Source organism: Triturus cristatus, chromosome 4_1 (genome assembly GCF_964204655.1).
Source record: "Triturus cristatus chromosome 4_1, aTriCri1.1, whole genome shotgun sequence".
NCBI classification, from domain to species: Eukaryota; Metazoa; Chordata; class Amphibia; order Caudata; family Salamandridae; genus Triturus; species Triturus cristatus.
Window position 1 is genome coordinate 100380216 of NC_140585.1, and position 22502 is coordinate 100402717.

The following is a 22502-nucleotide window of genomic DNA, read 5'->3' on the forward strand; positions in this document are numbered from 1 at the left end:
TGAGCGGCCAGCCCAGGTGCTTCTCGTGCTGTTGTTATTGGTGTAGGGGTGATGTAACAGGTAGTGTAGAGCTCTCCTGCAGCATTTGAAAGGCTGCCCAGTGTGGTGAGTGGCCAGCCCAGGTGCTTCTCAGACTGTTGTTATTGGTGTATGGGTGATGTAACAGGTAGTGTAGAGCTCTCCTGCAGCATTTGAAAGGCTGCCCAGTGTGGTGAGCGGCCAGCCCAGGTGCTTCTCAGACTGTTGTTATTGGTGTAGGGGTGATGTAACAGGTAGTGTAGAGCTCTCCTGCAGCATTTGAAAGGCTGCCCAGTGTGGTGAGCGGCCAGCCCAGGTGCTTCTCATGCTGTTGTTATTGGTGTAGGGGTGATGTAACAGGTAGTGTAGAGCTCTCCTGCAGCATTTGAAAGGCTGCCCAGTGTGGTGAGCGGCCAGCCCAGGTGCTTCTCATGCTGTTGTTATTGGTGTAGGGGTGATGTAACAGGTAGTGTAGAGCTCTCCTGCAGCATTTGAAAGGCTGCCCAGTGTGGTGAGCGGCCAGCCCAGGTGCTTCTCATGCTGTTGTTATTGGTGTAGGGGTGATGTAACAGGTAGTGTAGAGCTCTCCTGCAGCATTTGAAAGGCTGCCCAGTGTGGTGAGCGGCCAGCCCAGGTGCTTCTCATGCTGTTGTTATTGGTGTAGGGGTGATGTAACAGGTAGTGTAGAGCTCTCCTGCAGCATTTGAAAGGCTGCCCAGTGTGGTGAGCGGCCAGCCCAGGTGCTTCTCATGCTGTTGTTATTGGTGTAGGGGTGATGTAACAGGTAGTGTAGAGCTCTCCTGCAGCATTTGAAAGGCTGCCTAGTGTGGTGAGTGGCCAGCCCAGGTGCTTCTCAGACTGTTTTTATTGGTGTAGGGGTGATGTAATAGGTAGTGTAGAGCTCTCCTGCAGCATTTGAAAGGCTGCCCAGTGTGGTGAGTGGCCAGCCCAGGTGCTTCTCAGACTGTTGTTATTGGTGTATGGGTGATGTAATAGGTAGTGTAGAGCTCTCCTGCAGCATTTGAAAGGCTGCCCAGTGAGGTGAGCGGCCAGCCCAGGTGCTTCTCGTGCTGTTGTTATTGGTGTAGGGGTGATGTAACAGGTAGTGTAGAGCTCTCCTGCAGCATTTGAAAGGCTGCCCAGTGTGGTGAGTGGCCAGCCCAGGTGCTTCTCAGACTGTTGTTATTGGTGTATGGGTGATGTAATAGGTAGTGTAGAGCTCTCCTGCAGCATTTGAAAGGCTGCCCAGTGTGGTGAGTGGCCAGCCCAGGTGCTTCTCAGACTGTTGTTATTGGTGTATGGGTGATGTAACAGGTAGTGTAGAGCTCTCCTGCAGCATTTGAAAGGCTGCCCAGTGTGGTGAGTGGCCAGCCCAGGTGCTTCTCAGACTGTTGTTATTGGTGTATGGGTGATGTAATAGGTAGTGTAGAGCTCTCATGCAGCATTTGGCTACCAGCCCTGCCCAGTCAGTTATGGCCATTGGTGGGTAGGAGGCAGGCCTCACTCATGAGCTGATTTGTGGAAGAGGGCGACTGGGCTCTGAGTGTTAGACAGGGGCGTAACTTCAGGGGGGTGGAACACCCCCCACCCGCAAATAATTGCTTTGTGGGTTTGGAAGCAGCAGCGGTGCCGCTGCCAGTAATCATTTGTTTATTTTATTAAAATGACTAGTCCCAGGAGGGGAGAGTATATGAGGGCACAAGCAGGGCCCTGAGCTCTGAGCGCACCTCCAATCGCGCCAGAGTAACGGGCCTCCCTCTGCCTGCCACTCGCTCTACTGTGCTGCTGGTGCTGGGGTGACTCCTCAGGGACCTAGCTGCAACTCATTCCTTCGCGCCATTGCCAGGGTGAGGCCCCACATCCTGGGCTGTCTTTGCCTACCAGTCATTTCATCTACAATTGAAATTCTACTCTGGGGTGCTGTGCTCGCTTGTAAGAGGGCAGGTGGAGCAGGAACGTGGGGGGTACGGACACTCTTCAGGTGTGTATTTTTTTTACATTTTTGTCTACCATAGGCCACATGTGCACCTGTCGTGTATATGTACTCGACTTGTTCAGAAACTCTGATGTATGAATTTCATGTATGTATTGTCCTGTCAGCAAGTGCTTTGAAGCAACTGACAGTTATCAACCGCTGTGTAAGAAAGGCAGGCAACGAAAATTGAATTCTTACAAGATTCTCGAAACATGCATTTGAAGTTTCAATTGTGTGCATGTCGATTCAGGTGATCAACATCTGGGCATCGGACAGGCCCGGATGTTATGGTGGTGAGCGCCTAACTCTGAGTTTGGGGGCTCTGAGTTGGGGGGCACTGCTGCAGCAGAGTGGGTTCCATCGCAAGCTCATGAGGTAACCTAAATGGCCAAAGGGCCCCGGCACAGTTCCATAAAAAAACAAATTGGTCCTAATGGCAGGAGTGAAAAGATTTATACAATATTGATTGACGTATGTTAATCAAAACAAATCAATTCATGCGATGCGATGCGAGAGAGAGAGAGAGAGAGAGAGAGAGAGAGAGAAAACAGCACATAGAATCTGCTAAATATATTCAATTTATATTCTGTAAATCAGTGATGCATACATTTGCTGAATGCTATCAAGGTTGCTCCATATAGTGTATGAAAAGTGCGCATGGAGGTGCTCGTGTGTGAAGAGAAACACAAGGGGAAAGAGTAGTAAATATCAAAAGTAGAGAAACCAATAAAAGAAATAGCAGGCCACAGCGATAAGCCTATCTAAGAACACTTTCTAATATGCAAGAAATATTCATGCTGGAAGCAGGGGGCCGATGAATCAATGCACGCCTGCCATAAGGATCTGAATATTCAATCCAGGCTGGTAAAAGTATGTCGATGTTTCAACTCAAATAATAGATTAGGTAAATTTGGCCTTAAAAACGGGTCTTCATCAGAACGGAAAAGAGAAGAAAGAGGGCAACCGAAAAAAGAAAAAGTGTATTTACAGTTTAAAATAGAGTTTGGAAGCGATTCAGCTCTCTCTCTCTAGCTGAAGTAACACCTACTGCCTTTCTGCAGTGCAATGTCAGGACTTGATGTGGAATACACCAGTATAGGAACCCAAAGGCTCCTAGTCCAGAATTAAATGTTTTAAGAGATCTAGAAAAAACAATGTATTGTGGCAATTAATACAGTACAAAAAACTAGATAAGGGCAGCACCACAGCACGACTATAAAAACAAGAGTTGAACCAAATTAAATGTAGTTATGCGTAGAAATAATCAATGCATGTGGCAGTTATGCTGTGGACGAATAAAAAAGACACCCAACCTTCATGCCAAAAATCTACCTTTAGCGTGGCTGAATAATAATCACAACAAGCATTGGCATAGCCAATAGGTCTCTCTTTTGGGACCTTATAAGTGTTTAGTTATCCGGCACAATATCCTTGGCGCAACAACATCAACTGTTGCATGGCTAAACACTTATAAGGTCCCAAAGGCGAGACCTATTGGCTATGCCAATGCTGGTTTTTGTATTGCAATGGAAAAATGTATTGCAGATAACAGCCCATGTAAGGGAAATGTGCTCAGATCATACTTGCATCAAAATGAGATAACTGTGGTGGGTCCTGAGGCCAGGTGGGCACAGAACTCGTACTCGTGGCCAGCTACCTCACAGCACACGTATCCTCACCGTAAATCATGGGAGGTACCTTGTTTCATGGCGTACATGAATGAGACAGACATGCAGTGAGTACAATGCTCATCAATATGCAGAAAGGGTGCTCCCTTGCTTTGCAGGGATGGGTAGGATGGCTTGGGATACATTCTCGCTCCCATTATCTGTTTACAGACTTTAGTCCTAGAGACAAGATTTTGTGTTGTGATTGCACCAGGTTTTTTGGGAGTAACTATTACACAAAATGTCAGTCTGCATTTACAAAGCCATATAAGGGCAATTGCCTTGTGCTGCGTTGCATTACACTGCGTTGGTTAGCATTATATCGGTGGAGCATGGTCATTTCCATGCGTCCTTTCGTGTATTTTGATGCAAAACCAGATTTACTAAATCCAGTATACCTGGGTTTGGGCCAAAATGCTGTGCCTACCCAGGATAGGCATTCGCAGGCACACATAGAAGTTGGAATATATCTTCGAGGAATGTTTTCGTGTTGAGGACGTTTGCCTTACTGCATGAAATCAATCCCGACCTCAACACAGGCACCCTTGCAATATGATGCAAAGGTGCCTGCATGGGCACCAGGCAGCCAAAAGTGTGCCAGTTAAGGGAGAGAGAGCGGAACAGTGCCATATCTTTATAAATATGGCGCTCTTCAGCTTTCTCCCATTTATGCTAAGCAGCACAGCAACTTGCCTTGCTGAGTTGGGTTGCATGGAATTCTATTAAATCTGCCCCTGTATTCTAGGGTGAAGTATGTTGGAGCTGCAGTGGGTGCTCTTTTTTAGCCTGAGAAGTCAACAGATGGGACCAGTGGCGGCCGCTATGACAAAGGGTGGTGAGGCGGTTGGAGTGAATGCGGAAGGTGTTGAGTCGCGCGGGGGGGGGGGGGGGGGTTAGTAATAATATATGAATATCTTTAAAAAAAAAACATACTTGAAGCCGCCGGCTACCTACCATGTCACGTCACACCTCCTCGCCTCTTCCTGGTCCCAGCAGCCCCTTGGACAGACTCTCATCCAATCCCCATGCTGCAGAGCAGCGCAGGGATTGGCCTGAGTGGACTAGAAAGACGTTCTGTTCAGGTCAGGGAGTCTGTGTGATTTCTTCAGTCCGGCTGCTCAATTCAGCTGGGCTGGAGAAACCTAAGTGCGCATGTGTGTTTTGGTCAGCCTGGGACGGCCGGCCAAACACATATGCACACTTAGGGAGTGCAGATAGCTCTCCTCTTCCCCCTCCCATGCTTCCGCTTCACCGCTCCCTACAGAGCTGGCTCAGAGCTGGCAATGAAAAATAAAACAATGCTAGTTTTCATGATCTGTCTCTGTGCTAGGCAGTGGTGCGACGCTTCTCCGCCATTGCGGAGGAGCCATCACTGAAAGGGACCCAGAGAGCATTCTCCCTCACTTGCGTCTGAATGTGGTGTGGTATGGTCTGGGTGGCTAGATGAAGCCAACAGCTGAGTGTAGCATTTTTAAGCCAAGATCTTTCAATAAGGTCTATTTAAATGAATTCATGAGCTGAGAAGAGGTGGTAGCATCCGTTTAATTAGATCCGCTCTCCTAGGCAGGCTGGGTACAGAAGCTAACAAGCGGTGGGACTGGGAGAATGGAAGCTTTCTAAATGAGGCGGGGCTGACTCATGGGGGATGACCTTTGCCCTCACGAAAAAAACTCCATGGTCGGATTGTGATGGGTTGGAACTAGTTGGATTTTCGGGGAGTTTAGTTCGTGTCCATCTCAGGTAAAGAGGCCCTAGAGAGCTGACTTCTCTTTCAGAGAAGGCTTGCGCTAGTCCAAAGGGCAAAGGGTTGCTCCGTTGCAAGGATGCTTAGGTTTATTAAAGAAGGGCTGTGTACAGTGCTGAAAATGGAAATAACATATATACTATGAGATCTCACAAATTGCAGGGCAAAGGGCAGGAAGGCAGAGCCCGGAGGAAAAGAGTCCTGACTATCGTCCAATGGTTTGCAAGTAAATATTAATTATTTCTACAAAGTCTGCACCCAAAGAAAGGCAATAGCAAAAATCGCAAAGTGGTACTGGTGTCACAAACAGCGTGCATGTTATGCCAACTTGCAGGGCTAAGCAACCTGCTAGGACATCTATATGTATCCAGCAAGGAATCCTGAAGATAGCGCAGCTTAGGTGGGCGCGTGCACACGCTGCAGAGATCTGATCTTTGGTCCCACACTGAAATCAGTATTTAAAATGGCATAAAGGATTAATATGCTAGGTGCAGAGCATAGCGTGAAATCTGTAGATCACACATTTTCATACTAGTAAGGTATCTTAGTGGGTTACTATATTTCTTATAGAGAACTTTCGTTATGGAACAAGAAGCTCAAAGACTCTGAGCTTAGTAAAATAGCTCAGCCTGTAACTTGCAATGATTCTTTGAATCCTTCAAGTTCTAACTCAATATTTCACTCGTCTATGTAATTTACACTTAATATTATGTTGAAAACACAATTAGGGCCTGATTTAAAGATGGCAGACAGGGTACTCTATCACAAATGTGGCAGAGTCATTTTCGTTCAACCCCTCGGCCTGCCTGCTGTATTAAGAGTCAGGCAGATCATACTCTTTCCGAAGGCAGCGCTCCTGCTGGCTCTACAATCGGAAACTTAGTCCGACAGGCTGTCACAATAGGTTCAATCAAAATAATGCCATGAAACTAACCTCTCTATTCAGAGCAGTACTGGAAAGATAAACAAGTACAGGCTATGCCAAGCGGAAGTGATCGCGTTTGCGATCAAACATCAAAGCGGCGAAAGTGAAAGTAATCGAGCAGATCATCAAAGGGCTGGGTGAGAAGGGAGGGGGGAATGCAAGGAGCAGCTGTGCCCGTGCACGCCATCGTGCACTCAAGCCCTAGGCCAGCAAAACCATGTGGGTAGCACTTTTGAAAGCCCACTTACAAAATGTCTCAGAGACAGCTTTCGCTGTCTCAGCGAGACCTTAAAAGGGAGCCTACTCACCCCTCAATTGAAAAACCTCTGACCAAAGCCTAGGTAGTGGTGCCCTCAAGTCAAGTGAATCATAATGGGTCTCTGAAATAATATAAAATATACTGTCAGGGGGATCTGAAATGTGTACTTCCAACAATTTTCTCACGGGAAAAGACGGCGGCAAAACGCACCAGTTACCTAGACAACTGGCAACATTGTCCTCGGCTGCAGCTTTGAGAGCAGTTAGATGCGAAGAGATTAAGAAGGCAGATGCGGCAGCGTCCCTGTGCATGACGAGCCGATCGGGAGCCCCCAGCGCAGCCTATGAGAGACCTACTCCCAACATGGCCAGGGCCCGCACTAGTGTTTCCTGAAAAATACATTTTGGTCTCATAAGCCTGACTGAAAAATATTTTTCACAAATAAACAATTACATAACTAGACTGGAAAAGATCAAATATAAAAAGTAATTTTTAAAATTGGGAGGAGACATATAAATGACGTACCAGGTGACCACAATATGTAGGGTCTTTTGTCAAATCATTAATAACAATATGTAGGGTCTTTTGTCAAATAATTAATAACAATATGTAGATTCTTCATCAAAACATTAATAAAATGTCAACAACAGAGATTTGAAGGTCAAATTGTAAAACAAAACGAAACCACAACAGAGGGTCTGAATTATTCAAGCTGCATGAAGCATAAGCATGACATCAAAATATATATATATATATGTATATATGTTATATTTCTAAGTCTGCAGAACATAAATTGACAGAGCAATCCCCACATATCAACCAATATTGAGAGTGGATACCTGCCTTGCTATCTCCTCACACTCATTCAGACACCAGGCAACTATGTCTATGTCATGGATCCATTTGCATTCCCGCACATTTAGGAAGGAATAGAGGTTCTGGAAAGAATGGAGCTTCTCGCAGTACATGCTCCCTACTGCTGAAACCCCAAAACCTTCACGAAAAGAAAACCTATAGGAGAACTTTCTCCGGAATTGCTAAAGAATTTGGAAAGCTCTTCCCCCAGACTTCAGGTCCATCCCTTCATTCGCTCCTTTAAAAAACTAATTACAATTTAGACTACTTTAATAATCTCCTTCCTATCTGAGGCGACTATCCATGACAATGTTTTCTTTTTATTGCTGGTGTTTTCACTCTGTCTCTTTGTATTATCTTTTCATGCTGTATTCCCCCCCCTTTGTTCAGCGTTAGGGCATCACCCCATGATTCTATATTTTGCACCTTGTATATCGAATGCTGTTTGTTATATTGTTCAGCGCTCTGATGCCAAGTTTTTGGCCTTGTTCCCGCTAAATGAGACTTCATAAATAAAAAGAAGAATTCCTCAGAGACCAGCCCTCAATGTGATAAGGGAGGTCCCAGAAAAAAGACCCCAACACACGCAAGTCTGTACCGAGTTTATACTTGATCTTTTAAAGATTGTTATGAGTAAAAACCTCTTCTAATTCCAAGGAAAATATTGTCTACAGACTAAGAGGGCTGCTGTGGGGGCAGGATTTGCTCCAGATCTGGCTAAACTTTACATGGACAACTATGAAAATCTCCTTGTATTTAATGAGAACAACCCAAACAGTGGCAATATCGCTCTGTGGAAACGTTACTTAGAGTGGTCATTACTCTTTACTCTTTGATATGCTTTCTATTGTCCATTATCCCTGTTCCTCTTCAACTTAGCCTTAGAACCTTTTCTATAAAGAATCCGTCAAAATAAGGCTATCACTGAATTTGATTTCAAAGCTACTCAAATCTAATTGGCAGCTTATGCTGATGACATTTTATTATTTATTTCACAACCTCAAACCTCTCTCCCCGCATTCCTACAAGAAGTTGATTCCTTTGCAGCTGTCACTGGATATAAATTAAATGTGAAATCTTACCTTTAACAAAATATTCTTTCAAAGACGATTTCTTATCTCAAGTTTCACATGGAGCCCCCAATATATTAAATATTTAGTCACAATTTCACATTGTATGGAAAATTGTATACAGACATTATCTTCCTTGACCACTAGATGGCAGCCTCTATATTTATCATGGTGGGCCATTTAGATACCATAAAGATGATGTTGTCCCATGTAGTTCTCTATACAATTTCTAATATCCCAGTATCTATATCCGTTAAATTATTTTAAAAAAATCAACTCTATATTATCCTCTTTTCTATGGAGTAACAAAAAATCACATAAGTCTTTATAAAAATTGAAAAGTCAGACGGTGGTGTCAATTTTCCTGATTTCCCTACATATCACGAGTCTTTTTTACTTCATCAAGCTTCAAGGTGGCTCTCCGAATCCACCATGGATTGTCCTCTTTGGGCTGAACTTGAACGATCTTTGATCTCTCCGTTTTAATTTCAAGAATATTTATCTATCTATCGCAAACCACAATCTTTATCTACTCCCGTACATAAACACACCTCTAAAATTTTAAAGCCGAACTCTACGCTAGGTCCTATGGATTGCCTTCTTTCTCCGGATCCACAATATGGCATAATGACATGATATTGATACGTAGCAAGCCTTTATATTGGAAATCCCAGAGGCAAAGAGGTTTAGTATGGATACATCAACTGTATATACAAGATGAAATTATATATTTCTCGCAAGCTAGTAGACTTTTTGGCCTACCTACATTTTTCCAACCTAGGTATCGCCTTTTGAAACAAGCCATTCTAAACACTCATGTCCAATACGTACTCCCAACCTCCCCTAATTATCCTGCCTCCAGTCCGAATTACAAACTACATATTTTTCTACACGTCAATCCCAAAGTCTCTGTTATTTATAATCATCTACATACCTCATGTAATCCACAAGAAAAAACTAAGGTGGAGATCTCTTCAGAACAGGAATTAGAGGTTTGTTGGCCTACGGCGCTATGGAACAAAATATGGACTAAAATTAGGAAATCCTCTAGAGCAGCGAACACCACACATATATTTTTCTTTATATACAATAGACTTCTATTATCCCCGTTTACTCTAAATGCAAGACACACTGAGCTCTAAGATGTCAGCTGGATATGTTCCTATCCACATGCAGATTTATACCACTTACTTTTTACGTGTCCGCCTGTCCATAATTTTTGGAAAAATGTTTGGACTCAAATTAATTAAAGTTTTGGTTCCAGTTGCCCTTTCTTTACTTCTCATGTGTTTTGGGAAGCTTATCCCCTATTTGGATGGATTGTGATTCTAATAGACTTATTGTTAGCAGTTGCTCTACAACAAATAAATTAAAATTGGAAGGATTTTACCAAATTTTCCTATTAGGCATGGTGGTATGCTGTTTGTTAGAATCATAGATTAGATACAACTTTTGTTTACCCTATTCACATGGCAACAACACGCTCAAATTTATGGTTACCTATCACATTGTTCATTGATGCTAGTGCTAGACGCTCCCTCTCCCTAAATCCAGTGCAAGAAGTCTCTAAACCTCCTTGACTTTCCTTATGTTGGTATTATATTATTTGGGTATTTTGTATTTTGTATTAAGGTTTTTATATGAATTGTAACCTTCTTTTATTTGCACCGATCAATCTGCATACCCCTGTCATTTTTTTCTCTCAAGCTATGGTAAACTGACTCTTACATTCAATATTTCTGATTCTTAGTTTTAGTTTAACTTATGTGATTATTTACTGTTCTATTGTCCTTTGTATTGTTACTTAGATTTTTCTCAATAAACTTGTTTTTGAATAGACTGGTCATTACTCAATTTGGGTCGTCGTTGTGGATGGGGTTACACCACCACCACTTATTTATGGTGACTGGCACTTATTGTTCCTCATCACACTTTTACCCAGAGCAAGAAAGAGAAATCCCAAAGGGGAAGAGAAAGAGGAAGAGAAAGGTGGGAAAAGAGTGATAAAGGAAGGAAACGAGGATGAAAAAAACTGCTAGAATTAGATAAATGTATAGGGAGTGTCAAGTGGTGGATTACTAAGGCATGAGGTGGATTCAGTACTACACAGCTTTGTATTCAGCACTCCTGATATTCTAGAACTTCCGGGAAAATCTTTGGGCTTCGGCACTTATTGTTTTACAAATTAAGCACTGGGAATAGTATAAAACCAAAAGATCCTTCAGGGTGGTGGATTCCTTGAACAAGCAGAATTCTAAACACACCTGGGTTTTGGAGCGCTATCTGAGAGTTGAAATTTTGTATGAGTGACATTGCGCTATGTTCAGCCATGTTGAAAGCTTCCCATGAAAAGTCACCAGGCCACGAGTTAGGGTAGGCATCCCTTTACCCCATTAGTCTGACAGAGGATTTGATTTAAGGACGTTCCTGATAGCTTATTGATTAGCCTCTAGAAAGAAGGGTTAAGCGCTGAGGCTGTGCTTTTCATCGGTGATAGCTGCACTTTAGTGCTTCCATGTTTTCTCAAGCTGAAACCCAGGTATTTGTAGCCATTAATTTGTTATTGATGCTATCTGTTTGCCATTGCCCTTTTGGTTGTCATTGTTGCTAATTGTTACTTGTTCAGTACTCTATTAAAACTCTTCGTGTTCTCTGGAGCCCTATGACTGTCTTGTAAAAAATCACGGTATCTGCATATTGCAACATGTTTGCTAATTGGTCAGCAAGTATAGGGGGAAAGGAGCCTGCTTTATGAAGGGAAGTTCCTAAGTTGGCTCTATAGAAGTTTAAAAGCAAAGGAGCTTAATCACTGCTTTATTTTTGTAAATTTTTTCTGTAGCAAGCGCCAATCTAATTTTTTCCCAGGTGGAAGAAACTGGAGTATTGGTTGGAGATGGGTCACTAAAGTCACTAAGTGAACCTGAGCTCAACCCCTGGTAGCTATGGCACAGAGCAGGCAGACTTCCCCTAGAGGCAATGGGTAAAGTATTTATGCAGTACCAAAACAGTAATAAAGCTAAACCACAACACAAGACAAAACATCAAAATGCCAAAAATCCCATAAAGGGAATCGACGATATGACTTTTTAACCTCTTCTGTGCCCATGACAAGATAGTCTCGTCATGGAGCACGGTCGCGCTGTGCCCATGACGAGACTATCTCGTCATGAAACCCACCCACGTGGGAAACGCCCGGCACAGGAGGAGGAAAGGGCGTGGCACCGAAGGGGTTAAAGTTTAAATAAAAAATAGTGCCAAAAAGCGTAGTCATTTGGTTGTGCTGGCCGGTACCCAGGCGACATTTGAGCCAAATGAGGAGCTGGATTGGTCGAACACAGAAACCTGGTTTAACCCGATGGAAGTCTTAGTTTAGGACTTAGTTTCTAAAATGGAATTCAAAAATGCTCAGCAGGGCAAGGTAGGAGGCTGTGGCTACAGAAGGCTCCACAACATCAGATTTGAAGAGATCCAGGTGAAGCCATTGAATTTTGGAAGAAAAGTTCTGAGTGGGAGAAATTTGAATTTTGGGCCCAGAGAAAGTTGCTTGATGGCCAGATACTTTTAGCCCTTCGCTGTGTGTAGAATTCTATGTTCAGACCTAGTCCCTTTTTTGGAACTCGGATTCCTCCGGTGGGGCAAGTATTCAAGCAGTAGCCAAATAGGGCTGCAGAGGCCAGAAACGTGTTTAATGCGGTGCTGTGGAAAAGCTTTGAGTTTGAGCAACCTGCTCTCTTGGCATGTTGGCCCTGATACTTTGGAAGTCTTCAGAGCAAATAAGTTTCTTAAGTCTCTGGTTTCAGGAGATATTAGGAGGATATGTGAAATTGGGTTGCTGGCTGACTAGGGTATGAGCTCTGGTCAAGCAACAGCCACAATCCCTTGCAGAGTTAACCACAAAAAGTCACTAAATTGACCTGTGCTTGACCCTGAGTAGCTAGACACAAAAAGCAGTCAGGCTTGACTTATAGGAAATGTATTTATGCAGCACACAAACAGTAATAAAGTGAAAACACAACTCAAGAAAAATCCCAAAACAATTTCAAAAACAAGAGTATTTTGTAATAAATTATTTCAAACTAAAACAACAAAAATCCACTAAGTAGAATTTTTAAAGTTTTTCATGAAAATTAGCTCCTAAAGATCAACGTGTCAACCATGGGCATCTTGTCCTGCGAGACCGGGCCAACCGTGATAGAGCATTGTTCAGATACAGATAGTGGATTGGGCCTGATCAGCGCTTACCTTCGGATTTAGATGAAACTCTGAGAAAAATGTTCGTAGAAGGTAAAGCTCAGCTGGGTGAGGCTGCAGCCGGTGTCCAACGAGAGAGCATCATCTCCAGATAGCCTTAGGTCAAAGCCACTCTGAGCTTTTCTTTGTTTGGAGCCTCAAATGGAAGTCAAAAATCTCCAGTGGGGCAAGGGTTGTAGCCGAAACACTTCTATGAGGTTTGATACCCCTTTGGCAAAGGACCGCTGAAACAGATTTACTGCTGCAGAAAAGAACATAGTAGGAGAAGATGCAATGCCAGTCCGACCGCGATGCTCCTCGAGTGCTAGGCGAGTTGGTCCTTCCCAGTCTCCTTCTGGTTCTCAGTTTTGGGAATTGGACATATGGGCACATTTAGCACCACAATGAAGGGTCTAGGACTGGTGGGACAGCTCTTGGCGGTTTAGGACACACTCAGACTGGGCCCAGGTGCGGGGTCAAGAAAGTGGGAGCCTTTTATGTCACTGTGGCTTTGAACAGGTGGCCAGCAAACTAGCCCTTGAAATGACTTCTGGGAGTCCTGGGTGCAGGGGAAGATCAAGGCCTCAATAGTAGGGCTGGCCTCTTCAGGTTCCAGGCAGCTAGGCATCCCCTTCCAGGTAGAGCATCAGTCTGGCAGAGTGCTCATAAGGTCACAGCAGCAGGCGAGTCCTTCTGCATGTCCAGTAGAGAAGTGAAGAGTGGATCTGAAGGTCCTATGTTTATACCTAGGAGCCTTTCTTCTGGAAGGTGCATGGAATTTCCTGACTTCTCTGCTCTGGCTGCAAGCTAGCTGCAGTGACAATACAGGGTCGGTAGGCCCTTTGTGTGAAAGCAGAGCACAGGGTATTCTGTTGTAAGTGGAGCTGTGTTCAGCTCCACCCCCCATCCTGTCTGTTGGTTGTACATAGTGGCACACTTATCCCTCTGTTGTGTGACTGTGTGGGAGGAATTCACAAACACCTACACACAGTCATGTTACCCAAGACAGGCTGCAGGCACAATGGCTAAGAGCAGGAAAATACCAACTTTCTGAAAGTAAAGAAAAGCAAACAGACAGTTTGCACTCATTTTAGTTCAGTGCACCTTTTCGGTTAATTTCTGAGATACATGCACTTTCTGCCATATTATAATAGACATCTTTGTCTTGCGGCATGATCACTGCTTGATTTTAGTACACTAAATTCACGGAGTACTGTACCCCTTTAAATGAGGAATACACGTCCCCACGCCCATATCCATATCGACGGCGCGTACGCACTCGTGAGTCTGCAAGTGCCTGGAAGGTTGGTAGGAGTTTGGTCTCTATTCCACCACTCGGTCTACACACAGACAGTCTTCAATCAAGCTCATAGCTTAGTGAGTTATTATAACTAATCACCCATTTCTGTTGCCCACCGCCGCAGAGAAGGAGATGGTTTTGCCAAGCGAATACACAGAATTCGCGGATGTGTTTAGCAAATCCAATGCGGAGAGACTCCCGCCACATCGGCGGTATGACTGCCAGATCGACTTGGTAGAAGGAGCCACCATCCCCACTTGCAGGGTTTATGCCCTATCAGAGCCCGAGACCAAACACTTAAGCGAGTATTTGGACCATGTTCTGGAACTAGGTTTCAACAGGCCATCACGGTCCCTGGCAGCATCCCCTCTTTTTTTCATAGCCAAAGCGAGCGGAGAATTAAGGGCCTGCTGCGACTACCGCATGCTGAATAAGAGCACTATCCGTAACCGTTACCCCCTACCCCTAATACCATTCTTATTGGATCAGGTGCGTGGAGCAAAGATTTACACCAGGCTAGACTTGAGATGGGCTTATCATCTGGTCCGCATGCGTGAGGGGGATGAATGAAAAACAGCTTTTAAAACACGCTATGACCTGTTCGTGTACACCGGAATGCCGTTCGGGCTATGCAACGCCCCTGTGGCGTTTCAGTACTTCCTGAATGATGTACTGAGGGAGTATGTGGATAAAACAGTAGTTGTTTACATTGACGACATACTGATTTACTCAGAATCGAAGAACCACCACCAAGAACATGTCATGCAAGTCTTACGGACCCTTAGAAAACACCACTTGTACTGCAAGCTGAGTAAATGTGAGTTTGGAGTGCATGAGGTAGAGTTTCTGGGGGTTATGCTCCTTCCTGATGGCTTGGGTATGGCAGAAAGGAAGGTACAGGCAGTACAGGAATGTCCGGTACCAAAGAATGTAAAAGGGGTACAAAGCTTCCTGGGCTTCGCCAATTTTTATCGCCGATTCATTCAAGGTTTCTCTCAAATGGCGATACCTCTCACCAGGCTGCTCAGAAAGGGAGTGCCCTTTGGATGGTCCCAGTGGGCCGCAGAGGCTTTTGCATACCTGAAACAAGCTTTCACCTCAGCACCAGTACTTAGACACCCCCAGTTGGATGCTCCTTTCATAGTGGAAGCGGACGCCTCAGACGAGGCATTTGGAGCGATCCTTTCGCAAAGGGACAAGCATACGGGACAGCTACATCCAGTCGCCTACCACTCCAAGAAGCTGAACCCCGCAGAAAGGAACTATAACATAGCGGAGAAGGAGTTGTTGTCCATAAAAAAAGGCTTTTCAAGAATGGCGCCCTTACTTATGGGGGGCCCGTTATCCCATCACGGTATATTCCGATCATAGGAACCTCTAATACATCAAGATGGCTAGACACCTTTCTCAAAGACAGATGAGGTGGATGCTCTTCTTTGAAGAATACGACTTCATCATCACCTTCCGGCCTGGGTCGGAGAATCGCAAAGTGGATTTCTTGTGCCGTCTTGTTTCTAGTGAGGATAAGGACGCAGTCCTTCCTGAAGCCATCATCATCCCTTTAAGGTGGTGTGTGTTCTCAAGGCTGACCGGTACTTGGGGGAGGTGCGACGGGATAGGAGCACCAAGGAGTGGGAAGAATGGGCTAGAGCAAACCCTGCCCGAGCCATCAAGCATGGGTTACCCTTTCAGGACAATAAGCTGTATCTCCCCACCGGGATTTTATGGAAAAAGGCATATGTTTGGTGTCAAGATTCTCCTCACGGTTCGTGCATGGCAATAGGGTGAGGCCATGGAGGAGGTTCTGGGAGCCTTAGCCTTGGTCCAACAAGAGTTGGCGGCCTCATGAGCAGAGACCGCAGCTTTGCAAGAGAGGATGGAAAAACTAACTAAAAACCCATTTGACATTGCTTCAGGGAGTCCACAGATACACGTCACCGTTCCTCCTCCCATTCCCTTAGCTAGCCATGAACGCTATGCCGGAGATCCCCTGAAAATACAGGTGTTCTTAACCCAGATCATGATGCACTTTTCATGCAAACCTTCCTCATTTCCGAATCATCACTCAAGAGTGGCTTTTGCAATCTCCTATCTCATAGTGGATGCTGTGAACTGGGCAGTACCCTTGGTTCGGAACAACGACCCCATCTTGTCAGACTGGGAAGAGTTCAGAACAGCCCTGGAAGGGATATTCGATAGGCGAACCACCACCTTCAGTGCTGACAAGGAACTACTGGAGTTGAGGCAAGGGAGGAGTGACTTGGTGTCATATTTGACCACCTTCAATAGGCTGGTGGGGGAAGAAGCTTGGCCGGAAGAAAAGAGGATGTCTCTCTTTTACCAGGGCCTCTGTGACGAGCTGAAAGATGTCATCAACCGCGTTGTTGTGCTGATCTTATCAGTCTTGCCTTGAGGTTAGATGGCCGTATAGCTGATAGAGGAGGAGAGCATCTTAAGGGGAAAAGCAGGTGTATCAACAGGACAGGAGCCTTAGGAGAGACACGACCAGTAACGAAGCCACTCCTGAGCCCACGGAGGTGGGAGCTCTTCGGGCACCGCTCTCCAAGAGTGAGAGGGAGAGTAGACACACTCAGGGGCTCTGTATGTACTGCGGAAAGAAAGGGCACTACGTTCGTGAGTGCCCAGCTAGGCCCAAGACTCTAGGAGGCACTTACAAAAACAAGAAAGTTATAGCTACAGCACTGAGCACAGACCTCAATTGTGTTTCCTCAGTTCCTTCTGGGCCGGTTCTGGATAAAGAATGGAGAGTCCCTTCTTTGGCCACCACTAGGGTGAAGGATACAGAATCTCATATAGTACTCATGATGGGTCTAGAACATAAGCAGCACATATTCCAGGTAATGGCCATGTTGGACTCCGGGGCTACGAGGAATTTCATAGACAGTGGTTTAGTCCAACACCTAGACCTAATTAGGGTGCCCCGAGACATCCCCAAGGAAGTGTTGGCCGTGGACGGAAAACCCCTTAAATCAGGACTCATCACGGAACAGACAGAGACGGTACGCCTGTCGGTGGGGATAGAAGGGGGACAACATATGAAGGATTTGACACTGAACATAATTGATGCCCCCCAGTATGAGGTGATACTCGGGATGCTGTGGCTCTGCCATCATAACCCCACCATCAATTGGAGGGACAACACAGTATGGTTCCTGTCAAAGACGTGTAAGGAATACTCGTTCCCCGGACCTATCTCTGGCGCGACTGCTTTGGCACACCCATTTCTGTTGCCCACCCCCGCAGAGAAGGAGATGGTTTTGCCAAGCTAATACAGACAATTCGCGGATGTGTTTAGCAAATCCAAGGCGGAGAGACTCCCGCCACATCGGCGGTATGACTGCCAGATCGACTTGGTAGAAAGAGCCACCATCCCCGCTTGTAGGGTTTATGACCTATCAGAGCCCGAGACCAAACACTTAAGGGAGTATTTGGACCATGTTCTGGAACTAGGTTTCATCAGGCCATCACGGTCTCTGGCGGCATCCCCTCTTTTTTTCATAGCCAAAGCGAGCGGAGAATTAAGGGCCTGCTGCGACTACCGCATGCTGAATAAGAGCACTATCCGTAACCGTTACCCCCTACCCCTAATACCATTCTTATTGGATCAGGTGCGTGGAGCAAAGATTTACACCAGGCTAGACTTGAGATGGGCTTATCATCTGGTCCGCATGCGTGAGGGGGATGAATGAAAAACAGCTTTTAAAACACGCTATGACCTGTTCGTGTACACCGGAATGCCGTTCGGGCTATGCAACGCCCCTGTGGCGTTTCAGTACTTCCTGAATGATGTACTGAGGGAGTATGTGGATAAAACAGTAGTTGTTTACATTGACGACATACTGATTTACTCAGAATCGAAGAACCACCACCAAGAACATGTCATGCAAGTCTTACGGACCCTTAGAAAACACCACTTGTACTGCAAGCTGAGTAAATGTGAGTTTGGAGTGCATGAGGTAGAGTTTCTGGGGGTTATGCTCCTTCCTGATGGCTTGGGTATGGCAGAAAGGAAGGTACAGGCAGTACAGGAATGTCCGGTACCAAAGAATGTAAAAGGGGTACAAAGCTTCCTGGGCTTCGCCAATTTTTATCGCCGATTCATTCAAGGTTTCTCTCAAATGGCGATACCTCTCACCAGGCTGCTCAGAAAGGGAGTGCCCTTTGGATGGTCCCAGTGGGCCGCAGAGGCTTTTGCATACCTGAAACAAGCTTTCACCTCAGCACCAGTACTTAGACACCCCCAGTTGGATGCTCCTTTCATAGTGGAAGCGGACGCCTCAGACGAGGCATTTGGAGTGATCCTTTCGCAAAGGGACAAGCATACGGGACAGCTACATCCAGTCGCCTACCACTCCAAGAAGCTGAACCCCGCAAAAAAGGAACTATAACATAGCGGAGAAGGAGCTGTTGTCCATAAAAAAAGGCTTTTCAAGAATGGCGCCCTTACTTATGGGGGGCCCGTTATCCCATCACGGTATATTCCGATCATAGGAACCTCTAATACATCAAGATGGCTAGACACCTTTCTCAAAGACAGATGAGGTGGATGCTCTTCTTTGAAGAATACGACTTCATCATCACCTTCCGGCCTGGGTCGGAGAATCGCAAAGTGGATTTCTTGTGCCGTCTTGTTTCTAGTGAGGATAAGGACGCAGTCCTTCCTGAAGCCATCATCATCCCTTTAAGGTGGTGTGTGTTCTCAAGGCTGACCGGTACTTGGGGGAGGTGCGACGGGATAGGAGCACCAAGGAGTGGGAAGAATGGGCTAGAGCAAACCCTGCCCGAGCCATCAAGCATGGGTTACCCTTTCAGGACAATAAGCTGTATCTCCCCACCGGGATTTTATGGAAAAAGGCATATGTTTGGTGTCAAGATTCTCCTCACGGTTCGTGCATGGCAATAGGGTGAGGCCATGGAGGAGGTTCTGGGAGCCTTAGCCTTGGTCCAACAAGAGTTGGCGGCCTCATGAGCAGAGACCGCAGCTTTGCAAGAGAGGATGGAAAAACTAACTAAAAACCCATTTGACATTGCTTCAGGGAGTCCACAGATACACGTCACCGTTCCTCCTCCCATTCCCTTAGCTAGCCATGAACGCTATGCCGGAGATCCCCTGAAAATACAGGTGTTCTTAACCCAGATCATGATGCCCTTTTCATGCAAACCTTCCTCATTTCCGAATCATCACTCAAGAGTGGCTTTTGCAATCTCCTATCTCATAGTGGATGCTGTGAACTGGGCAGTACCCTTGGTTCGGAACAACGACCCCATCTTGTCAGACTGGGAAGAGTTCAGAACAGCCCTGGAAGGGATATTCGATAGGCGAACCACCACCTTCAGTGCTGACAAGGAACTACTGGAGTTGAGGCAAGGGAGGAGTGACTTGGTGTCATATTTGACCACCTTCAATAGGCTGGTGGGGGAAGAAGCTTGGCCGGAAGAAAAGAGGATGTCTCTCTTTTACCAGGGCCTCTGTGACGAGCTGAAAGATGTCATCAACCGCGTTGTTGTGCTGATCTTATCAGTCTTGCCTTGAGGTTAGATGGCCGTATAGCTGATAGAGGAGGAGAGCATCTTAAGGGGAAAAGCAGGTGTATCAACAGGACAGGAGCCTTAGGAGAGACACGACCAGTAACGAAGCCACTCCTGAGCCCACGGAGGTGGGAGCTCTTCGGGCACCGCTCTCCAAGAGTGAGAGGGAGAGTAGACACACTCAGGGGCTCTGTATGTACTGCGGAAAGAAAGGGCACTACGTTCGTGAGTGCCCAGCTAGGCCCAAGACTCTAGGAGGCACTTACAAAAACAAGAAAGTTATAGCTACAGCACTGAGCACAGACCTCAATTGTGTTTCCTCAGTTCCTTCTGGGCCGGTTCTGGATAAAGAATGGAGAGTCCCTTCTTTGGCCACCACTAGGGTGAAGGATACAGAATCTCATATAGTACTCATGATGGGTCTAGAACATAAGCAGCACATATTCCAGGTAATGGCCATGTTGGACTCCGGGGCTACGAGGAATTTCATAGACAGTGGTTTAGTCCAACACCTAGACCTAATTAGGGTGCCCCGAGACATCCCCAAGGAAGTGTTGGCCGTGGACGGAAAACCCCTTAAATCAGGACTCATCACGGAACAGACAGAGACGGTACGCCTGTCGGTGGGGATAGAAGGGGGACAACATATGAAGGATTTGACACTGAACATAATTGATGCCCCCCAGTATGAGGTGATACTCGGGATGCTGTGGCTCTGCCATCATAACCCCACCATCAATTGGAGGGACAACACAGTATGGTTCCTGTCAAAGACGTGTAAGGAATACTCGTTCCCCGGACCTATCTCTGGCGCGACTGCTTTGGCACACCCATTTCTGTTGCCCACCCCCGCAGAGAAGGAGATGGTTTTGCCAAGCTAATACAGACAATTCGCGGATGTGTTTAGCAAATCCAAGGCGGAGAGACTCCCGCCACATCGGCGGTATGACTGCCAGATCGACTTGGTAGAAAGAGCCACCATCCCCGCTTGTAGGGTTTATGCCCTATCAGAGCCCGAGACCAAACACTTAAGGGAGTATTTGGACCATGTTCTGGAACTAGGTTTCATCAGGCCATCACGGTCTCTGGCGGCATCCCCTCTTTTTTTCATAGCCAAAGCGAGCGGAGAATTAAGGGCCTGCTGCGACTACCGCATGCTGAATAAGAGCACTATCCGTAACCGTTACCCCCTACCCCTAATACCATTCTTATTGGATCAGGTGCGTGGAGCAAAGATTTACACCAGGCTAGACTTGAGATGGGCTTATCATCTGGTCCGCATGCGTGAGGGGGATGAATGAAAAACAGCTTTTAAAACACGCTATGACCTGTTCGTGTACACCGGAATGCCGTTCGGGCTATGCAACGCCCCTGTGGCGTTTCAGTACTTCCTGAATGATGTACTGAGGGAGTATGTGGATAAAACAGTAGTTGTTTACATTGACGACATACTGATTTACTCAGAATCGAAGAACCACCACCAAGAACATGTCATGCAAGTCTTACGGACCCTTAGAAAACACCACTTGTACTGCAAGCTGAGTAAATGTGAGTTTGGAGTGCATGAGGTAGAGTTTCTGGGGGTTATGCTCCTTCCTGATGGCTTGGGTATGGCAGAAAGGAAGGTACAGGCAGTACAGGAATGTCCGGTACCAAAGAATGTAAAAGGGGTACAAAGCTTCCTGGGCTTCGCCAATTTTTATCGCCGATTCATTCAAGGTTTCTCTCAAATGGCGATACCTCTCACCAGGCTGCTCAGAAAGGGAGTGCCCTTTGGATGGTCCCAGTGGGCCGCAGAGGCTTTTGCATACCTGAAACAAGCTTTCACCTCAGCACCAGTACTTAGACACCCCCAGTTGGATGCTCCTTTCATAGTGGAAGCGGACGCCTCAGACGAGGCATTTGGAGCGATCCTTTCGCAAAGGGACAAGCATACGGGACAGCTACATCCAGTCGCCTACCACTCCAAGAAGCTGAACCCCGCAGAAAGGAACTATAACATAGCGGAGAAGGAGTTGTTGTCCATAAAAAAAGGCTTTTCAAGAATGGCGCCCTTACTTATGGGGGGCCCGTTATCCCATCACGGTATATTCCGATCATAGGAACCTCTAATACATCAAGATGGCTAGACACCTTTCTCAAAGACAGATGAGGTGGATGCTCTTCTTTGAAGAATACGACTTCATCATCACCTTCCGGCCTGGGTCGGAGAATCGCAAAGTGGATTTCTTGTGCCGTCTTGTTTCTAGTGAGGATAAGGACGCAGTCCTTCCTGAAGCCATCATCATCCCTTTAAGGTGGTGTGTGTTCTCAAGGCTGACCGGTACTTGGGGGAGGTGCGACGGGATAGGAGCACCAAGGAGTGGGAAGAATGGGCTAGAGCAAACCCTGCCCGAGCCATCAAGCATGGGTTACCCTTTCAGGACAATAAGCTGTATCTCCCCACCGGGATTTTATGGAAAAAGGCATATGTTTGGTGTCAAGATTCTCCTCACGGTTCGTGCATGGCAATAGGGTGAGGCCATGGAGGAGGTTCTGGGAGCCTTAGCCTTGGTCCAACAAGAGTTGGCGGCCTCATGAGCAGAGACCGCAGCTTTGCGAGAGAGGATGGAAAAACTAACTAAAAACCCATTTGACATTGCTTCAGGGAGTCCACAGATACACGTCACCGTTCCTCCTCCCATTCCCTTAGCTAGCCATGAACGCTATGCCGGAGATCCCCTGAAAATACAGGTGTTCTTAACCCAGATCATGATGCACTTTTCATGCAAACCTTCCTCATTTCCGAATCATCACTCAAGAGTGGCTTTTGCAATCTCCTACCTCATAGTGGATGCTGTGAACTGGGCAGTACCCTTGGTTCGGAACAACGACCCCATCTTGTCAGACTGGGAAGAGTTCAGAACAGC

At 46.1% G+C, this 22502-nt stretch overlaps 1 protein-coding gene across 1 annotated transcript in view; it reads left to right on the forward strand.

The window, feature by feature from the left end:
* The first annotated feature begins 1751 nt into the window (after window positions 1-1751).
* LOC146839647 (acyl-coenzyme A amino acid N-acyltransferase 1-like) overlaps window positions 1752-22502 on the forward strand; it is a 109132-nt gene continuing 88381 nt past the window's right edge. The window contains exon 1 of the mRNA XM_085651734.1: window positions 1752-1999. The gene's annotated coding sequence lies outside the window, so the exon portion shown is untranslated. The remainder of the gene's footprint in view (window positions 2000-22502) is intronic.